We start from the raw sequence: 16,612 nt of genomic DNA, 5'->3' as shown, positions 1-16,612 counted from the left end.
ATGTAAGGTATCCTCATAATGATCCACTTGTCATTACAGTCCAAATTGCCAACATGAGAGTGAAGAGGTGCCTAGTTGGCACGGGAAGTTCTGTGGACATTATCTACAAGTCATCTTTTGAAAAGATGAGGTTGTCCATCAATGACTTGAAACCATGCTCTCAAGTTATTTACGGATTTACTGGGGAGGGATTGTCACCGGCCAGAACAATCAAATTACCGGTCACAGCAAGAGATGCTCCTAGGCACGGGATGGTCATGACAGAATTTCAGATAGTAGATTGTTCTTCGGTGTACAATGTGGTGATTGGTCGACCACTACTCATGGCTCTACATGCGGTAGTGTCTATATGGAATTTTCCCATGAAATTCCCGACCAGTGCAGGCCTAGGCTATGTCCGGGGAGACAAAAGAGAAGCTAGAGAATGTTATAATGCTTCAATGGTTAAGGCACGAAGATGAGCCAAGGAGAATAACATGATTATGTGTGGAGAGAGAGAAGAAGTAGTAGATGAGATGGACATCAACCAACATAGCATTGTGAATTTAGCCGACCAGAAGAAAGTTTTAAAGGTTACCAACCAGGAAAGCACTCCTGGTGTTAATGAGCAATAGGCCACATCCAGTGATGAAGTTACCAAATAGGGCGTTGCCCAAAGCGAGGGAATGGACATTGTTCCTTGCTTTGGGGATTTGGAGAGTGAAGTAGGACCTATGGAGGACTTAGAGGAGGTCCCGATAAATGAAAACGAGCCGACCAGAATGGTCAAGGTTGAATTTTTGCGAAGAAACCAACATGTCTTCGCCTGGTCTCACAAGGATATGGTGGGTATCTCACCAACTGTGATCAGCCACGTGCTCAACGTGGATGAAAACTACCCAGCAGTGCAGCAGAAAAGAAGGTTGCTTGACAAGGAACAGGCGAAAGCTCTAAAAGAAGAAGTCGAGCGGCTAAAGGAAAATGGGCTCATAAGGGAAGCTTATTATCCCTCCTGGGTTTCTAGTCCAGTATTGGTGCCCAAGTCCAATGGCAAGTGGAGGACCCACGTGGACTTCTCCAATTTGAATAAAGCATGTCCCAAAGACTGTTTTCCCTTGCCCAGGATAGACTAGTTGGTTGACGCAACCTCTGGTCATGAAACTCTGTCCTTGATGGACGCTTACTATGGGTATAATCAGATAAGTATGCACCCTCCCGACGAGGAGCATACCAACTTCCGAACATACATAGGATTGTATTGTTATAAGGTCATGCCATTCGGCTTGAAGAATGCAGGAGCCACCTACCAGTGTTTAGTGAATGGCATGTTCCGCGACTTGATTGACAAAAACATGGAAGTATACGTTGATGATATGCTGGTCAGGTCAAAGGAAGCTGGGGGCATGTACAAGATCTGGGGGATTGCTTTGCAATACTTAGAAAGTATCGCATGAAGCTGAACCCCCTCAAATGCTCATTTGGAGTAAGTTCTAGAAAGTTTCTCGGGTTTATAGTTAACTCGCAAGGGATAGAAGCCAATCCTGAGAAGGTTAAGGCACTCATGGAAATGAAGTCTCCGACCAGAAACAAAGATGTACAGAGTTTGACCGTGCGGATTGCTGCTCTAAGTAGGTTTATTTCCAAATCAACGGACAAGTGTGCCTGTTCTTTAACTTACTAAGAGGGAGCAAGAAATTTGACTGGACAGAAGAATGCGAGCAGGCACTCCAAGCCATAAAAAAACATTTGGCTCAACCTCCAGTTTTATCGAAGCCCATTGATGGAGTGGAACTTTTCATTTATTTGGCAGTCACAGAACATGTTGTTAGTGCTGCTCTAATAAGAGAAGAAGATAAGGTGCAACATCCGGTCTACTACATTAGCAAACGATTGGTAGGAGCAGAGTTAAGGTACCCTATGATCAAGAAGCTGGCGTACTATTTGGTGCTTGCATCTCACAAATTACGGCCATACTTCCAAGCACATCCCATAGAGGTGCTTACCGACTAGCCCTTACGCCAGGTCTTACAAAAATGAGAGGCCTTTGGTCGTTTACTTAAATGGGCTGTCGAATTAGACCAATTCGAGATCAAGTATCAACCCCGATCAGCCATCAAAGGGCAAGCTCTAGCAGACTTCAGTGCCGAGTGCACCAGAATTCCTGATGTTCCCGACGAAACAGAAAACGTAGCTGGGCAGAGAAATGTCTTCCCTACCTGGAAACTTTATGTGGATGGATCTTCGAATGAGCATCATGCGGGGGCCGGACTTATATTGATCACACCAGAACAACATTGAATCCACTACGCATTAAGGTTCAGATTCAATGCCTCCAATAATGAGGCAGAATATGAAGCCCTGTTAGTAGGATCACGATTGGCTAAAGATGTACACGCCCGATCAATCGAAGTTAATAATGATTCTCAGCTGGCGGTTTATCAAATTTTGGGAGAATATCAGGCGAGAGGTTTCCGTATGGTGGCATACTTAAATAAATCCAAGGACTTGTAAGCACAATTTGAAGAATACACGATCAAGTTGGTGCCACGAGAGTAGAACTCCAACGCAGACGCCTTGGCCAAATTAGCCAGTGCGAAGGATGCTGACATTCTGAATATAATACTAGTTGAATACTTAGCGAACCTAAGTATTACCGAGCAGGAAGCAATGCCAATTACTGTGGCTAACACTTGGATGACACCCATCATCACGTACCTCGAGCATGGGACTTTACCAGGTAACCGCAATGATGCCAAGAGGACGATGAGACAGGTTGCTCGGTATGCCACGATGAAGGGGGTGTTATATAGAAGAGGGTACTCTATGCCACTACTAAGATGTGTGACACCCGACCAGTCGAAGAACCTGTTAGCTGAAGTACACAAGAGATTTTGTGGAGATCACGCTGGGGGGCAAAGTCTCTCTAAAAAGATTTTGCGACAAGGATTTTTCTGGCCTACAATGAACGAGGGCTCCATGGAATATGTGGAGAAATGTAATAAGTGTTAGAGATTTTCTAAAATACCCAGGGCACCTCCAAATATTTTAAAACAAATGCAGAGTCCCTGACCCTTTGCAGTATGGGGCATTGATCTGATTGGTGTTAGGAAAAATTGTTTTGCCTCAATGAAAATTGATAATAATATTACAACTCTATGCAATATATTACAAATAAATAATGATTGATTGAATAAGATTACAACTCTATAACTGAATATACAAATAAACTAAAGAACAAGAAGAAGAGAAGAAGAATAGAATGGTGAAAATACAACTCAAAGCAAAATGTTACAAATAAAGTAAAATGTTTGAAATAAAGAAAAGAAGATTACAACTCAAAATAAGAAATACAAATAAACAAAAGAGAAGAATATGAAGATGAAGAGAAAAAGAATAGAAAGAAAGAACAAACAAACTAAATAGAAGCAACTCTCACTCAAACTACCAAAGTGAAGAGTGTTGGGGATCACCAACTTGAACAAGGTTTGAAACCTTTGTCCAAAAGCTTATTTCCCCCTAACTCAAGCACTAATGGATCTCTCACAGATTATAGGAAATGCTTTCTGGAATTATCAAGCCTCAAGGTGTTTCTAGCCAAGTGCTCTAATGGATAGAAATGATGTGTCTTTCAAGTGAGCTATAGGCTCCTATTTATAGAGTTTAGAGACACCCTTTGAATTTCAAATTCCACCAACCCCCATGGCTGTTACCAATGTTTAATTGGATTAATATGGAATTAAAAAAGAGATTTGGGAGTTCTTTGGGTTTTTTGAGCCGTTCAACAAAGATTGAAAAAACTGAAAAATTGGTCAGTTTTGGCCTGTGGCCACGGCCATTGGTCTCTGACCCACAGGCCACGGCCACTGAATGTTGGTGGCCGTGGCCACCGACCAATTTCAGCACAAAAAATGTGTTATTTTTCCAAACGGTTCCAAACCCTCCCAAATGATTTTGTAACTCCCAAAACACATTATTGTGGTTAAAATCATATCTCTAACAGCCATATCACATATGGCTTTATGAAATTCATCTCAATATTGTGTAACAACAAATTTACACAATAAAGGGTAATATTTGGAAGTTACAAATTTGTAACACCAAATATGTTACATTATTTGGATATATCTTATATATCTAAATATTATAACTCTCTATTATATGTTACAATATGTGACACACTTTGTAACATTTATTTAATCTAAAACATTATATTATAATGTAATATAATATTATATTATATTATAAAATAATATAACATTCCTCCACTAGATTAAATAGTTATCTATTGTAACACTTATTTAATCAATCATTATATTTTGAAATATAACATATCCCCCACTTGATTAAATAAGAGCTCTCTCTTATAAGAGTCATTGCATTAGTGCATAAAGCAAAGTTTTTTTCAACTTGAACTTTACTATAGTGTAATTATCACAAAATTTATCGAAAATTAGGTTGCACTAGGCATTGAACCATCTTTTCATGATGACAAATCGGTGATAACACACACACCTTTGTGATGCTCACTTGAGACCTCTATGTCTCGCTTTGTACCGTTAATGGCCATGTGCACTTTCCATTCATGGAAGTTCTTGAGAATACTCCCAATTCTCATGAGAGGCGGCACCACCCCTAGGTCCATATAGGTAGAATTCTTATAGTATTTCGTTACCAAAAATACTTGTCTTTACAAGATTGAATTCTATTAAAAAACCTTTCCGTTTTAACCCTCCACTTGGTAACACACAAGTACTCAATATCTCAGATGGGACTTGTTTTGAGTACAACTAATATTCACTTGATTGACTTGTTGTTACCTATTGAACCTAACACTAGTTGAATAACTAGTGTTAAGATAGGTTACCATCAATCATGAATCTCTTTAGGGAGTTTAAGTCCTATCCCTCGAGATGATGCAGCCACTAAATCCCTCGTTAGTGGCTTAGTGAAAGGATCCGCCAGATTTTCACTTGTTCTCACATAGGATATTGAGATGACTCCTCTTTGAATCAATTCTCTTACATATCCATGTCTTAGACTAATGTGTCTAGACTTCCCATTATACACTCCGGTGTATGCTCTAGCCAATGTTGCTTGGCTATCACAATGTATCGATATAGTAGATACATTATATTTGATTAGGGGAATCTCTATCAATAGATCCCTTAACCATTCGGCCTCTTTGTCGGTAGCAGCTATAGCTATGAACTCTGCTTCCATAGTGGAATGAGATATACAGGTTTGTTTCTTGGAACCCCAAGAAATTGCACCTCCACCAAGTGTAAATACCCAACTAGTTGTGGACAAGTTGTCCCCAAGATTGGATATCCAACTTGCATCTGTATATCCTTCTAATATCGAAGGAAATTTGGAGTAGTGAAGGCTTAGTCTTTTGGTTTTCTTGAGATAACCTAGGACTCTTCCAATTGCCTTCCAGTGATCCATACTTTGATTACTTGTAAACCTACTAAGTTTACTTACCGCAAATGCTATATCAGGTCTAGTACACTGGGCAGCGTACATTAGACTCCCTATAGTACTAGCGTACTCCAATTGAGCCACCGCTCTTCCTTCATTCTTCTGTAGTTTTACACTATGATCGAATGGAGTATTTGCATCTTTAACCTTGAGATGGTTAAATTTGTTCAATACTTTCTCAACATAGTGGGCTTGCCCTAATGCAAAACCCCCCACTATGTTTCTTTACGTTGATACCGAGTATGGTATCAACTTTTCCAAGATCTTTCATCTTGAAGGTTGATGATAGAAACCTCTTCGTTTCTTCTATCCCTTTCATGCTAGTACTTAGAATAAGCATGTCATCCACATATAAGCAAACAATGATCACATATCCCTTACAAGTTTTGGAATACAAACACTTGTCTCCATTGTTATGACTAAACCCATTATACATGATGGCTTGATCAAATTTCTCATGCCATTGCTTAGGAGCTTGTTTCAATCCATATAAGGATTTTACAAGTCTACAAACTTTATGTTCATATTTTGGTAGGACAAACCCTTCGGGTTGTTCCATATAGACCTCCTTATTGAGGTCACCATTAAGGAATGCCATTTTGACATCCATTTGATGAACATACAAGTTGTGTATAGAAGCTAAAGCGAAAAAAATTCTTATAGAAGTTATTCTTGCAACAGGCGCATAGGTATCGAAATAATCGATACCCTCTTTTTGCCTAAACCCTTTAGCTACTAATCTAGCTTTAAAGGTTTGGATAGTGCTGTCAGTGTGATATTTTCTCCTAAATACCCACTTACACCCAATTGGTTTAGACCCCGGTGGGAGGTCTACCAATTCCCAAGTGTTATTGGAAAGAATGGAATCCATCTCATCATTGATGGCTTCTTTCCAAAATGCACTATCTCTCGATTACATAGCTTCTCTATAAGTCTTAGGATCATCCTCAACGAGAAGTACAATAGGAATTTTCCTAATGACTTCCTCTCTATTTCCTTCTACCATGTAGAATGAAATTCGTTGAGAATCTATCTCACCCACTACTAGACTTTTATGATTTTTAAGCCTTTGACTTCTTCTAGGTTCAAAGGGTTACTTTACATCCTTTTGAGAATTCTCCTCTTGAGAATCAACTTTGGATGTAGAAGCTTGATAATTGTTCTCATATAACAAATTCTCCTTTAGAGATGTTGAAGCTTGAGAATTGTTGTTACATAACATGTTCTCAAAGAATTCAACTTCTCTAGATTCAATCATAATATTAGACTCTAAGTCTAATAGCCTATAAGCTTTACTATTGTTGGCATAACCAACAAAAGCACACTTTATGGCTCTTGAACCTAACTTTGTTCTATTAGGTTCGTTTTTTTGCAATATGCAAGACACCCCCACACTTTGAAGTACCCTATGTTGGGTTTTCTTCCTTTCCATAACTCATATGGAGATATTTCATTTTTCTTCATCGGTATTCGATTAAGAATGTGACAAGCGGTTAAAAGCGCTTCACCCCATAAGTTGAAGTTCAACTTAGAAAACACCAACATAGAATTTATCATCTCTAGATAAGTCCTATTTTTTCCTTTCGGCAACACCATTGTGTTGTGGTGTATAAGGTGCAGTGCACTCATGAATTATACCATTTTCTTCACAAAATGTATTGAATTCATTAGAGAAGTACTCTCCTCCTCTATCACTTCTTAGCACCTTAATCTTTTTATTTAGTTGATTTTCAACTTCTAATTTATACAATTTAAAAGCATCAAAAGTGTCATCTTTATGCTTTAAAAGAAACACATAGGTATATCTACTAAAATCATCTATAAAAGTAAGAAAATACCTTTTACCACCTCTAGTTAAAACACCATTTAATTCACAAAGATCACTATGGATTAAATCTAGTAAATTAGATGATCTTTCTACACTAGGAAATGGTTTCTTAATCATTTTAGCCTTAACACATGTTTCACATTTACCATAGTTTTTAATATTGCATGCAATCATTCCACATTTTACTACTCTTTTCATGGTAGAAAAACTTATATGCGATAGTCTAAGATGCCACAAAAATAAAGAATCATACTCAACAATATAGGCGGAATTAGCATTTTTATTGATAACATTGAAAGTTACATCATTGGTGCACAATTTAACCATACCCTCACAAGAGTACCCCTTTCCCAAAAATATATTTGATTTGGTAAGTATAAGTTTATCGGACTCAAAAACAGCTTTAATGCCGGGCTTGCCAAGCAAATCACCACTTACCAAGGTTCTACTCATTTCGGGAACATAAAGTACATTTACTAATGTAACTTTCTTGCCGGAGGTGAAAAAGATTTCAATGGTACCTTTGCCAAGTACCTTGGATTTGCCCTCATTGCCCATTTGGATCTCATGGTTGCCCTTTGACTCTTCAAAGGTATTGAATAATGATTTGTCATAGGTGACATGGACGGTGGCACATGTATCATACCACCACCCTTTCACCTTGCCTTGGACCGCATTCACCTCACTAAGGGTAGAAACTATGTTTTCCTCTTGAGTTGCGTTCACCTTAGGTTCTTGTTGGTCTTTTCTATGCCTACCTTTTTTCCCACACACAAAGCAAGGACCTTTCTCGCCCTTAAACTTGTTTGGGTTGCTTTTTGGACCCAAAGGTTTCTCATTACCCTTTTTCCCTTTGTTTTTGGGATGTTTTGGTTGTGACACCGCATTTGCTTTGGAAGTCTCTCCATTAGACCCCTCCACAAGTTTATCTCTACATATCGATTCCTCTTCAATTCGAATATGTTTTTGGATTTCCTCCAAAGAATAATCCTCATTTTTATGAAGGATTCTTTTGCTATAGCTCTTCCAAGTTGGTGGTAATTTAGCCACTATAGCACCAACTTGAAAGGCCTCAGGAAGCTCAATCTTTAAAGCTTTCAGTTTGTTAACAATTATTTGCAATTCATGAATTTGAGGAAGAATAGGTTTATCACCAAAAAATTTGAAATCGAAGTATTGAGATATCAAAAACTTTTTGGTACCTTCCTCTTCCACCTTAAACTTTTTCTCAAGTGCATCCCATATCTCCTTGGCCGATTTGGTCTCGGTGTAGAGGTCATAGAGCCTATCGGATAGGGAGTTGAGGATATGACACCTACAAAGAAGGTTGTCCTCCTCCCTCTTCCTTCTCTTCTCCACCTCTTCGGGAGTGTCTTTGTCGGATGGCTTGGCTAGAGGTGCCAAGGATGACTCAAGGATGTAGGCGATTTTAAGAGTGGTTAAAAGAAACCTCACCTTGTCTTGCCACCTAGTAAAATTGGATCCATCAAACCTATCCAATCTCAATAGGTCTTGGTTCATGATCTTGATTGTCTCCCCTTCCATTGAAACAAAAAAGGGATAAGCTTTTGAATGTTAGGAAAAATTGTTTTGCCTCAATGGAAATTGATAATAATATTACAACTCTATGCAATATATTACAAATAAATAATGATTGATTGAATAAGATTACAACTCTATAACTGAATATACAAATAAACTAAAGAACAAGAAGAAGAGAAGAAGAATAGAATGGTGAAAATACAACTCAAAGCAAAATGTTACAAGTAAAGTAAAATGTTTGAAATAAAGAAAAGAAGATTACAACTCAAAACAAGAAATACAAATAAACAAAAGAGAAGAATATGAAGATGAAGAGAAATAGAATAGAAAGAAAGAACAAACAAACTAAATAGAAGCAACTCTCACTCAAACTACCAAAGTGAAGAGTGTTGGGGATCACCAACTTGAACAAGGTTTGAAACCTTTGTCCAAAAGCTTATTTCCCCCTAACTCAAGCACTAAGGGATCTCTCACAGATTATAGGAAATGCTTTCTGGAATTATCAAGCCTCAAGGTGTTTCTAGCCAAGTGTTCTAATGGATAGAAATGATGTGTCTTTCAAGTGAGCTATAGGCTCCTATTTATAGAGTTTAGAGACACCCTTTGAATTTCAAATTCCACCAACCCCATGGTTGTTACCAATGTTTAATTGGCCACCAACATTCAGTGGCTGCGGCCTGTGGGTCAGAGACCAGTGGCCGCGGCCACAGGCCAAAACTGACAAATTTTTCAGTTTTTTCAATCTTTGTTGAACGGCTCAAAAAACCCAATTAACTCCCAAATCTCTTTTTTAATTCCAATTTCAGCACAAAAAATGTGCTGTTTTTCCAAACGGTTCCAAACCCTCCCAAATGATTTTGTAACTCCCAAAACACATTATTGGGATTAAAATCATATCTCTAACATCCATATCACATATGGCTTTATGAAATTCATCTCAATATTGTGTAACAACAAATTTACACAATAAAGGGTAATATTTGGAAGTTACAAATTTGTAACACCAAATATGTTACATTATTTGGATATATCTTATATATCTAAATATTGTAACTCTCTATTATATGTTACAATATGTGACACAATTTGTCACATTTATTTAATCTAAAACATTATATTATAATGTAATATACTATTACATTATATTATAAAATAATATAACAATTAGAAGGCTACCTAAAGGAAAATGAGGAGTGCAGTTTGCTGTTGTTGCTGTGGATTATTTCACTAAGTGGACTGAAGCTGAATCATTAGCCACAATCACGTCAAAGAAAGTGTTAGATTTTGTGGTGAAGAATATCATATGTCGCTATGGCCTGCCAAAAAAGATAGTATCTGATAATGGTACACAGTTTCATAGTGATCTATTTACTGATTTTTGTGCTAGGCATGGTATTACGAAGAGCTTCTCCTTGATGGCTCACCCACAAGCAACTGGGCAGGTGGAAGCCCTGAATAAAACATTGAAAGACACCCTGAAGAAACGGCTCGAACAAGCTAAAGGGTGTTGGGCGGAAGAGTTACCAAAAGTTCTTTGGTCGTATAGAACCACTGCTCGGACAGCAACAGACCATACTTCTTTTTCCTTGGCATATGGTTATGAAGCTATGATACCAATCGAGATCGATCACCCCTCCCATCGAAGAAGCACTTACAACCAGAACAAGAACAATCAATTACTGTCTGAATCCTTGGATTTCATTGAAGAAAAGCGAGAAAAGGCGAACATGAGAGTTGCTGCTCATCAACAAAAGGTGGCCCACTATTTCAATTCCATAGTCAAAGATCGAAAGTTCTAAGCTGGAGATTTGGTTATCAGAAGAGTGTTCATGAGAGACTCGGGAACTGGAGTATTGGGACCAAATTGGGAAGGGCCATATAAAATCGAGCAAGTCCTACCGCCAGACACATACGAACTTTCTAGGCTGAATGGTTGTAATGCCCCGAATTCTCTGACGTGGTTTAATGGCGGGAATAGTAGGTCGGGAGGGCCATACTTGTTTAACTATGCCATTAATTGATAAAATGCATGTATATGTGGATTATATTATAATATGATGTTAGATGCATGCATGTGAGTCCATACTTTTAATTATAGGGGTGTGATGGTAATTTGGCCCGTTGAGGGAAAATTGTATATTTGTATGTATGTTGGTGATATATGTTGAAACCAAATTATGATGTGGGTTTGTTCGAGCCATTCGGCATGAGACGATCTTTGAATATAAATTATCGGTTTGGTCATAACAGGCTTAAGCTCGGGGCTCGGGGTGGGTCTCGGGGTGTTTTAATGATTAGAGCGTTACCGGGGATTATAGGGTAACATGATATGAATTATTGGTGTTAGAGATTATCGAGATTAACGGGAATTGAGGAGCGTTAATTATGATTAACGAGATAGGTGGAAAATACCAATTTTACCCTTGGGAAGGCTTTAGAAACTTTTAATGACCTAGGGGCATTTTGGTCATTTGGTTTGGATTTATATGATGCTTTAGATGGCTGTATAAAACAAAACAAAACAGAGCAAGGTTCTTCTCTTTCCCGTACATCATTTTCTCTCATTTCACCTTTGGAATTTTTGAGCATAAAGTGAGGAAACAAGCTAGGAAATCAAGGAGCTGAGTTCTTAGAGTTGGTTCATCCATTGGAGGGGGTTTAATTCCAAGTTTGAGGTGAGTTTCATCCATTAACTTTCTGGTTTTACTCTGTTTTGGTTTAAGTTTTCAGCTTGTAATTCTTTGGTGGATAGCTGGAATTAATGGAAGTTAGGTTGATGTTTAAGTTGGGTTTTGATGAGGGTGAGTTGTAGATGAAGTTTAGGGGTTGAATTAGATGTTTGGGTGATGTTTGGGATTGATTTGGAGGGTTGGTTTTAAGAGAAATCGCAAGGAAGAAGAACTAGAAAGTTTCTGGTCTGTAATTGGCGCAGCAGCGCTAGACAGGGCAGAGAGCAGGGCTCTCTGACTTGGAAATAGCGCAACAGCGCCATTTATTAGGGCTGCAGCGCTGGTCCATTTTTCAGCAAACCTATTTTAGGGCTCGGAATGATCTTTAAGGCTCGGGGTTTGGTTCCTTTGCCCCATTTGAATATATTAAGATTCCCGAGAGTGGGGGATTGATCCCGGGAATGTGGTTTTAGATTGTAAACCATTTATTAACCTACTTTATTAATGGATTATAATTGGTTATGACCAGGTAACCGCTAAAGGACCAAAAGGTTGATCGTTCTCAAGGGTCGTTCTTTTATTCATTCTAGCTCGAACCAGAGGTAAGAAAGTTGCACCCCATATGTGACATGCATGGTTATTCATGAGGCATGTTGGTTGTGTAAATGTGGACATGGATTGACTATTGGATACTTAGCAAATGTTGCTCACTTGTGCATGGCACTGACTCATTAGTCAGATTTGGCAAAGGTGCTAGTATCAACTGTGAAGCTGTGACTCATTAGTCAGGTTCGGCAGTGGTACTGGGCACTGGTCACATAGCGCTGACTCATTAGTCAGGACGGCCTTAGCGTGATTCACGCAAGCTAATAAAGATTAGATCTAATCGACTTTCTGCATTGAATGACTCAAAGAGCATTAATGTCGGACCGACCTCAAGTTCAATGAATATTATAAGTGCTTGTGTGGCTTACCCATCAATCACTCACTTGTTGAAGGCTAGTGGCTTACCTAGCAGCCACTCTTCCATTTGAATTAGTGACCTGCTTGTCAGTCACTCAGTATGGTTTATCAGAACCTCAAGTGATATTCACTCATCTGTTTGAAAGCTTTGAGCTCTGTGTGATTATAATGATAATCATTTGATAATGTTTACATATAATGTTATGTTTTCTTGCTGGGCTTTGGCTCATGGGTGCTATGTGGTGTAGGTAAAGGGAAAGAAAAGCTCACCCAGCCTTGAGTGAAGAGCTTAGGTGGTGATGTGTACATATGCGTCCGCTTGACCACCACGGCCAAGGAGTTCTCAGAGGAACTAGGGGGTTTACCCTATTTTTGCCGCTTAGGTCGGCGGGTTTGTAATTTTGGAAAAGTAATGACCTTTTTGAGTTGTAAATAACTTGTAAATGTTCTTGTGGGCCCATGAACAGTTTTATGTATCAAATAAAACATATCCTTTCCTTTTTATTGGTTTTCACCTTAGCCTGTTAACAACACTTAGAACATGTTTTTAACCAAAGGACTCAGGCAATGAGTCAAATTTTCGGTTCACCGTAACTGTTCTGGGGTAACCAGGGTGTTACAATGGTGAGCTGGTCTGAAACTACTGGAATGGCGAGCACCTTAGGAAATATTATCAATAAATATCACTTTCACAGTGGTAGCTTATATTCAAGTGCTTTACTTGTGATTTAAGTATGTTTATGATCTGGTTATTTGCTGACCTGTAATTTATTTTGGAACATTTTTTGTTGTTTAAGACTCGTTATTAGACACGTTTTTCCTTTTTTAATTTATGAGTAATAAAATAGATTACGTGCAACGTGGTCGATCCTGGCTACAAATATGCATATGTGTTCATTTTTCGAGCAGTTTTCAACTGAGCAGTTTTCAACTACTTAGTGTGTTCAAGCAGTGTTCAACTTATTAAATGTTTTCTTTATAGTCAATGTGTTTCACGAGTAGTAATTAATCGATTCAGTCAAGTAGCAAGTGACCAAGGATCTTACAACCCTCAATCACTTGGGGGCACATGGGGTATACTGGTAAATAATGTAACACGAAGTAATATATTTGTTTTTAGGCTGACTTGTAAATTTTCGAAGTCAAAAAAGCCATTGAGCTAACTTGTTTATCAAAGCTTAAGTAACTTGGCATTTTTCTATCCCAATTTCAAAGAAAATATTCGTGTGAAATTAAAAAATTATGCTCATAAAATGTTAGAGCAATAAGAGTGTGGGAAAGTATACTTAGTAGGGACTTATGAAATATCTATAATTCCTAAGTTAGAAAACTAAGTACTCATGCGAAAAATTCATGGCATAATTCAAAGAAGCTTTACTATTCACAAAAATACTTGGGATGTTTTAAGAAAAGTAAAGTGAAATGTCAAGAAGCTCGGCCGAACGAGCAAAATATAATAACTACTGCGTAGTGAAGTGTCTTTGCAAAAGTATAAGTAAAATAAGAAAATTGTTGGCTAGAGACACTACAACAATTTTGACTATATATTACGGTAAAAAATGACATATATTAAAAAGTGTTATTAATGGGCAAATTAAGAAAAACACACGCTTTTTTTTTCCAGAGACAATTTAGGTGCCAACTATTTCATTTGCCGCCTAATGAAAATTTTATCTATCCCATTTGCCTCCTCTGCCCTCTCTTTCACACTCACTCCATCGACTCTCTTCTCCTGATTCTCCCTCACTGCATCTCTCTTGCTGGAAGTAAGAACCCAAGAGTCTCCTGCCTATGGAAAGAACCCCTTCATTCCATCTGAACCTCTTTCCCCTTTCCCTCTTTCTCTCTCCAATTCCGAATGTGTGCTCCTCTCAGAAATTAGGGTTTTTTCTTTCCCTCTTTCCTCTTCAAAACCTCACAACAGAAACTAAAGATGTTATATTCCCTAAAATTTGCCCACCTACTGCTGCTCCGTAAATCCCCATGCACTAGCACCAACTTTCGACATCTTCTTTGGATGGGTAAGTTTCTACACTTTTAGTTTCAAATTTTGGCGATTTCTCCCTTACGTTGCTATGTATCTATATCATATATTTATATATATATACTAACTCCGTAGCCTCCACCACTTCGACAACGGCGACAACGAAACCCCCAGAAGAGGCCGAAGAGACATCGCAGACAAAGCTTGAGTCCGAGAAGCCTGCTTTGGTTTCTTCCAGGGTATCTATTTTCTTCGTTATCTGTTATCTATATTCAGCAGTATTTTTGTAAGTATCTATTTCAAGAATTTTGTTTTTTTTTTTTGTGTTGCTTGAATGGAATTATGGACTTAGCAAAACCAATTTCTACTTTTGTTATTCCTTATGATCTGTTCGAAACATGATTTTAAGGACGAAAGGGAAAAACAAGATTTTTGTTATTCCTTATTTTTCTCTCTAAAACCTAGTCTCCCATTCTCTCTATCTCTTTTTCACAGTCTCTCGGCTCTCTCTCCCTCATGCCTATACTCTTTAGTTTGAATATAAAACCATGAATAAGCCTACTGAAACATTTTAGTCTCTCATCACTCTCTTCCGTTGAGTCGCTGAAGCATTATTGACGATGCCCCTGCTGAAGCAAGAACCCAAGCAACCCAGCTGCTCAAGAAGCCGTACTTCTCTGTGAGTTTTCTTTTCCTTTTATTTTTTTAGATTTCAGTTTAATATCAAGAAAACATTTGAATAAATCAATACATATATTTGTTTGTGTTGGAATTGTTTCTAAGGGAGAGGATATAGTGAGAAAAATTAGAGGTTGTAAGCATTTGAATACAAGAAAGAGCAAAGAGCTTTTATGTGTTAAGAGAGAAACTTTTGAGAGCATAAATGTTGTGAAAATGTTGGTTCTTGCTGTGTGTTGAAGAACCTGTTTGAAAATTTCTTGTTCTTAATTCATTTTTGTGCATATCATATATTTATAAATATATATATACTGAGTGTCGTTATTCCTCTTAGGCCAACAATGGTTAGGACTTCCAATGGTTTAGCTCGATAGTTCACCCTTTTTAACACTTTTCTTTGTCTACCTCTTTTATTGTTTGAATCTTGTAATCGACCCCTATGTGTCAAAGCAACTTAAAATTTTGATTTTGGGATTGGGGTCGTGAGTTATTCTCACTGCTGTCTGGTGTTGTTTTCTGGTTTGCTGGTGTAGTTTTCCTTTTAACAGGGGTATGCATTGTTGTAGGCATTGTGAACACCAATTCAAAAAATTATTGAGGTGGGGTCTTCTTAATGTTTGTTTTCCAATTGAACAGTTCAATCTTCACATGTTTAATTTTGTTTGAGTTATGTGATTGTTGAATTTTTTTTTTTGAGTTATGTGTTGCATATTTAGAGTGCTTTTCTAGTAAAATAAACTGTACTGAACTTAGAGACAAAACATTTGGTATAGGTGCTGCTTAGAGATCCATTCGATGACAATGTAATCCCCATTGTAGAGGAACTTCAAAGATGTTTACCTTTAACAAGCGCCAGTCCTAAAGGCCATGGTGAATAAGAAGAAAAAGCCTCAGGGGTACGAGATGAAATTGAAACCAGCGAAGAAAATGGTATGCCAATCCATAACGAAATTATGGTTTTATGCTTAGTTTCCTTGTCCAGTTCTTGTGCTTACATTGAACCTTGAATGTGGCATTGCTAGAACAAGTGTTAGAATACTTATATAGTGCTTTCTTTTTATATTAAGCTATTTGTGCTTTCTTGTTATCATTTTAGATTATCGCTTGAGCTTAATATTTTTGATGGTTTTGGATACCTTGAGTCATGCAATGCAGAGTTTCCATTTGAATTATGGGCCTTAAAAGTTGCACTAGAAGCTATTTGTAGTTGTCTTGATGCTCACACAAGAGTATTGGAAGCTGAAGCTTATCCAACTTTAGATGAGCTGACCTACGAGGAAACAGAAAGTAATTCTTTTGCCCAAAACATCAGAAGTTAAATATAAGTGACCATAATTTATGTGCCATTTTGAAAGGTTTTTAGCCTAAGCTCTTTCTGTCCTATTAGTGTATTCCATTGCCAGAGCCAAACCGATTGTTTTCTTAAGTTATAAACATTAGAGTTGTCTAAGATGATAGTAGGAGTTGTAAAAAATTGTAATGCATGATTCT

The sequence above is a fragment of the Humulus lupulus genome, chromosome 1, assembly GCF_963169125.1.
Source record: "Humulus lupulus chromosome 1, drHumLupu1.1, whole genome shotgun sequence".
Lineage (NCBI taxonomy): Eukaryota > Viridiplantae > Streptophyta > Magnoliopsida > Rosales > Cannabaceae > Humulus > Humulus lupulus.
This window is presented reverse-complemented; position numbering follows the sequence as displayed.